Source organism: Schistocerca gregaria, chromosome 6 (assembly GCF_023897955.1).
Source record: "Schistocerca gregaria isolate iqSchGreg1 chromosome 6, iqSchGreg1.2, whole genome shotgun sequence".
Classification (NCBI taxonomy): domain Eukaryota; kingdom Metazoa; phylum Arthropoda; class Insecta; order Orthoptera; family Acrididae; genus Schistocerca; species Schistocerca gregaria.
Window position 1 is genome coordinate 161,306,794 of NC_064925.1, and position 6,000 is coordinate 161,312,793.

The following is a 6,000-nucleotide window of genomic DNA, read 5'->3' on the forward strand; positions in this document are numbered from 1 at the left end:
TGGTCCGGAAACACTCGGCTGCTACGGTCACAAATTCGAATCCTGCCTCGGGCATGGATGTGTCTGATGTCCTTAGGTTAGTTAGATTTAAGTAGTTCTAAATCTAGGGGACTGATGACCTCAGATGTTAAGTCCCACAGTGCTTAGAGCCATTTGAACATTTTTGAACTTCTCTATAACTGACTGCGGTCACTGTCATTGTGATGTATCACAAATTTCGTTACAGCTATTACAGGGTGATTGTTAAGTAAACATACACATTTCGTTGATGTCATGTATGGATCAGAACAAAAGTAAAATGTTAAATGATGTTTTGTCTGAGACTGATTTATCTCCTAGTTATGATGATAACGTCATTTTGATAGGCATTACATCATGGGTCAGTATAAGCATTTGGTGTGTCGTGTTCGCCTGTATATTGACTGATGTTGTTCTGTCGATGGCGCCCCTGCACATTTCAGTCAGGAGGCAAGAGAGTGTATAATTGCTTATCCTGATAAATGGACAGGTTGTGCAGGACTGGTTGCTTGGCCCGCCAGATCTGTAAGTCTTAACCCCTGGACATCTCTGAACGAGGTTTAGAATGGAGCACAACTACAGCAGCGAATTGAAAACAGCTACTCTGCAGATTGAATGGAGTATGCAACATTTCGAGAACGCTAAGAATTAGAGCATTTCGCTGTCTTCGTCTACATGGACGTCACTTTGAACATGTCCTGCGATAAACGTACAACACGTAGTTGAGTTGAATTTAGGATCCCTTGGTTTCTTTGCTTTCTGAGAACAGTTAATTTTGGTTGTTTTTTTATGTTGCACTTGTGATCCCTACTCTACTACATAACTCTGAAATATAGGAATTTCAGGCAAAACTTTATTTAGTGTTTTAATCTTATTTTGATGCATCCATTACACCCACGAAATTAGTTTTGAATCACCCCGTATGCTTGCTTGTGTTACTTTCGTTATGACGGATGCCAGTTATATGCCTCAATTAAATATCTAACTTATCTACTAAACGGTTTGACCGATCGCAGAATTTCACTTCAATTATCTTACTTAATCCAATAAGTAGTCGAAGTAACATCTGGAAACACTGCTTGCACATATCGTTTCTGGTCGGCAATTCACAGTATTACTCCAGGTTTACTGTCATTAACTTATTTTTAAGGCCTCTGTTTTCAGACGGACAAGAAATTTCTGTGACTCAATGATCTAGATTATGAGTATAACATATCGTAATGGCTGGACTATATAAAATTACATGACTTGCTGCTTACTAATCGTTCCAAGCAAACCGTTTAACAGAGAGAACTATAGCAAATAACCCCTTGATTAGTTATTAAAAAATACTGAGTAAGTGTTTTCTGTAAAAGGTGGTTTTAGAATGACGTGTGAAACGTATTTTCATGAAGTAAACGAGTGAAATTGCTGGGTAATCTTCTTTAACTAGGTCTTATCATGGCTGAATTGAGATTCATTAATTTGTCAGAAACGTTTGGTTTCGTTGTATTTCTTCAGAGAGGTTTTAAGGGAGGCTGTGCTGAAACTTCTTTAGAAACAAGAATGGAAAAAAAAACAATTGGAAGATAGCAATATTATTTCATAGGGAGGTCCTTCCTTAATCGGGCATCGAAATCACCGCATAGGACTCTATTGGTTTCTGTACGAGGACTGAGATCGGAACAATCCCATTTTTCCTTATATTTATTCAGAAATGTTGAAAAAGAAGGCACCATTGACACTTTTTAAGAACAAAAGGTCTAAAAATCAGCTGAAAGATTGTATTTTTTTTCTTAGACGGTTCGTTTCCCAACCGTGCATCGAAGTCACCAGATGGAACATTGTACATATTTCCATATGGGGTCTGAAATGCGTTGCAGTCACAACAGCAATACTTTCCGCTTCAATTTGTGATTTTCTTGATAAGTAAATCTCGTCTCTTGAACTAAGAGATTTTCAAGATCTAGCTAATCTTTTATCTTCAACTTACTTTTTAAGCAGTAACTTTACGAGATCGTTTACTCACTTGAGTGTTATGCTGATTCCGTCTCTGATTTCTTTGTTTTGTGTGCTGTCCTGTACACTATACCTGGAGCGTATGACCGCATCTTGCCTTAGTTTATAACAAGTACAATCAGTACGTACATCTGCAGATGTGCAAGCGCGCTTGTAAATGTGTGTGTGTGTGTGTGTGTGTGTGTGTGTGTGTGTGTGTGTGTGTGTGTGTGTACGTAATGAACAGTATAGGAAAAAACGTTACATGGCAATGAAACTTTTAAACGTATTTAATGGTAATGCAAAATTTTGCTTCGCAATAGGGGAAAATAACAATTTCGTGACTAATAAACTGATTTCATATGTACAAAATGAATATTTCTCTCCTCAGGAGGAGTAAAGAAGCCAACAAGAAATTTCAGTTTCGTTTTACTTTATCCTTCGAAACTTCATGTTCTTTCGATGATGTTGGATGATTACATATAGTTCTTTAAGAGCAGGTGTTGCTTGATACAGCTGGTTTGATTCGAGGTAGGCTGCATTAACTCTCTCCCTCCAACTCCCACCCCCTCACCCTGCCCCACCGCTCTTCAGCATAAATGTCGCACGTTAATAGATTAGCGACAAAAGACACAATGGGTATTTCGACAACGTCACTGCTAATTTGTAATCAATCAGCGTCCTTCTTACGTATTCCTGGAACATTAATGCCAGCAAAGATGAAAAGTTAGTAATAGCAAAAATACGATTCAGAAATAAAGGCTGTTTCCACAATTTAAAAATAAGGGATTTGTCCTAGAGGGGATTTAAAGTTATTCCTCTAGTGTAAAGTTCTCTGACGCACTTATAGCCTTCAATTTAATAAACGAATTTCCTTACATAATCTGGTATTTAGTTATATTGTCAGAGGTAAATGTGATGGAAATGTAACTCAGGAAGCTATGACTCACTTTCTACACCAAACCAATTGAAATTTAGCAGGCGATTTTTTGCCTGGAATTTGTAATGTAAGTAAAGATTACCCTTCTCAAATATTTAAATCTGATACAAAGTTAACGATGTTAAACAAGGAAGTTTAGCAACTTCTTCGTTCATTTCATTACTCAAGATATTATTCTGTTTGTCAAATTCCAAGAGTGATGAAAGACTCATTGTTAGTGTATTATTTACTTTCGTTTAGGTTTCTTAGACATCTGCTAAGGTATCTGTGAAATGCAATTAAACAAAAAAAAAAAACCTTTTTTACTCTATGTTAATCATGGCTTAAGAAAATGAGATGTGAATATTACATTATTTGTAGCTCAGTTTAAATAGGAATCAAAGTAATTGCTTCTAAGTAATGCCAAATGAACGAGAATGGGGAACAAAATTAATCTTATTTCTTCACATTTTACTAATTAGCTACGTTACACACTTAATCAGTTAGAAGATACAACCGACGTGTGACGATGGAGCCTATCACTAAATATCGTCGTATGGTGCTCTTTAGGTATGTGAATGTCACTGTTGCTGAATAATCAGTCCACCGGCATGGTGTACGGAAAGAGTGGAAGTTGATAATTTGTTCGACAGAGATGGGTCTCATGTGATGGGAAGTAGACACTAGTCATTCCAGTCTTTAAAAAGATCGTGTGGGGAAGATGTGCAGAACTGCTAACCTCATTCGATTAAGTCAGCTTCTTACAGATTTTTGATACATGTTTCATGTTTTCTAATGTAAGAAAACACAATAATTAACACAACAAGCACCAATTATAATCGCTCCTGATGTACTGATGGATAGGCACGTTGACTTCATAGTTCTTGATTTCTGATAATACATCACACTTGTTCGTGTAAAGAAGATTTCAGAGTACACGTAGATCTAGCAAAATTAACTGGCTACAATAATGGTTACAGTACTGCGTAACTGACCACTTCTTGCACAGAAAACAACTGAAGACTGTACCCTGCTTTCAGCTACCTCTACTGTTGCTTCGACTGCCTGCATGGAGTGGTGTGCAATACCATGCATAGCTAACAAAAACACTGAAGTCCTCCGTTAATCGGATTTCCTAGCACGTGAAGAGCACCACTGTCCAGTATATTTTCAACAGCAAAGGTAAGGCCCAGTTACTAGCCAACAGTGTGGTGCGCAAAATTACTTGTCGTTATTCCGATAAGTTTTATGTTGGTCATTCAGGCAGATACTCAGCAGCCGGGTGTGAGGTAACGGGCGAGTTTTTTTAAGTTCAGAGTTGGCGGCACAGCTTGGGAGGCTCGGCAAGCCGCGGCTCGTTAGCAACCGCGCGATGCCGCACAACGGCAGGACCACGTGGTCCAGCTGACAGCAAGGCTGGGAATTCCATGGTGACACCGTGTCGATGAAGGAGACATGCCGGGAGTGCCAAAGACGGCTGACTTCGTGAAACCTTAATGGCAGACATTTCACAGTTCGTATAGAAATTAATAGTAGCCAGATGAATCATGATACCTCAAAAAGAAATATGTACATTACCATTATTTGTATGACGATCCTGATGGTGTAATCTGATTTTCAATATTTTTATTAGTAAAGTTAAGTATCTGACGATAAATTATACAATTAACACCCAGAAACGAATTTCCAAAATCTAAACGGTTCATCCGATTTTATCGATCGACGTGTCTTTAGAAAGCTATTTGTGTAAACCTCATTTGGTATGAATTACAGGCATGTAATTGAATAGTACATGAGTTATTTGGTATCAAAGTGGCAGATTTCTATTAATTCCGTGAGGCCATAAGTGCTCCACATTTACACGAAAAAACGGTAGCAGCATGCTTATAAATATACTTATTCGTATATGTCTTTGTTTATATCCGATATATACTATTCATGAAGATATTGGTTAAGTATTTACTGTGTTTTAGAAAGCACAGAGACATTAGGCTACTGGCCTACCTTTTGTTTCTATTCCTTTGATATATGTTTATTTGATTTGTTTATGTATTTAATGTGTGTTAGAGCGTGTTTATGGTCCAGCCTTAGGAATATTTATTTAATTTCAAGTCATTTAAATGTAAATCGAGTATATCGTATGTGTTTCAATATGTTTGTGAGTGTGTGTTGGCTTGAAGATATGGCGGGAGCGCTCTAGCCAATCACAGCGCTAGTTAATTGGGAGACTGGATGGAAGTGGGGGAGTATGGCACAGGACAGGAGTAGTGCTGGACGTACGGTCGCGGGAAAGAGCAGTTTGCGTGTGGTTTGGTCACTGCAGATAGAAATGTTTCGTAGTGCCGACTTGTGCACTTGTGAGACTTCCGTGGCTTCTCCAGTGAAGACGTAGTATCAGTTTAGATGTGAATATCTCGCGAGCTATGTTGTTGTTCATAACTAATTACGTGAAGTAGGAATCATTGCTGCCCTGTTGTTCAACTTTTATTTTATTGCTGGACCATCGACACCAATTAGTGTTTTACGGTAATAAAGGTACTTCTGCTATCGTACTCATCGTTTAAAGTAGTTAAAATAGTACCTGCAGAATTTATTTAATTGCAATCTGTCATTTATAATTGTCTATGTTACGTTCAAAATTCACAATTGGCGAGTGATAGGAACCTTTGACCATTCGATTCATGTGTTTACTCATATTGTATACTGTAGAATCAGCAGTATTTGGCTTGTAATGCGGCAACCACGTATACCAGCCCTTAGACAAGGAAACCAGCCAAAACTTTTAATATTTCAACTCTGAGTCAGAGGGTACGTAGTTGAGGGCTACCATACCACTCATCATTTAATTTGAAAGCCCGCAATTGGGGGCTCGCCTGGGATTTGTATCCTGCAAAGTGGTAATTCCTTTGTTCTCTGTTATACAGCGCACTATGCGAAGTGTAAAAACCTTTGAAAAACCAGTAGCGATTTCTGTATCGTGAACCTCTCACAAAACACAGTGTGAGACAGGTTTCTGGAAATGGTGAAATTACGCAGTAATTTTGACAACTAACACATGCTATCGATAGAGGTCCTAATCTATCACG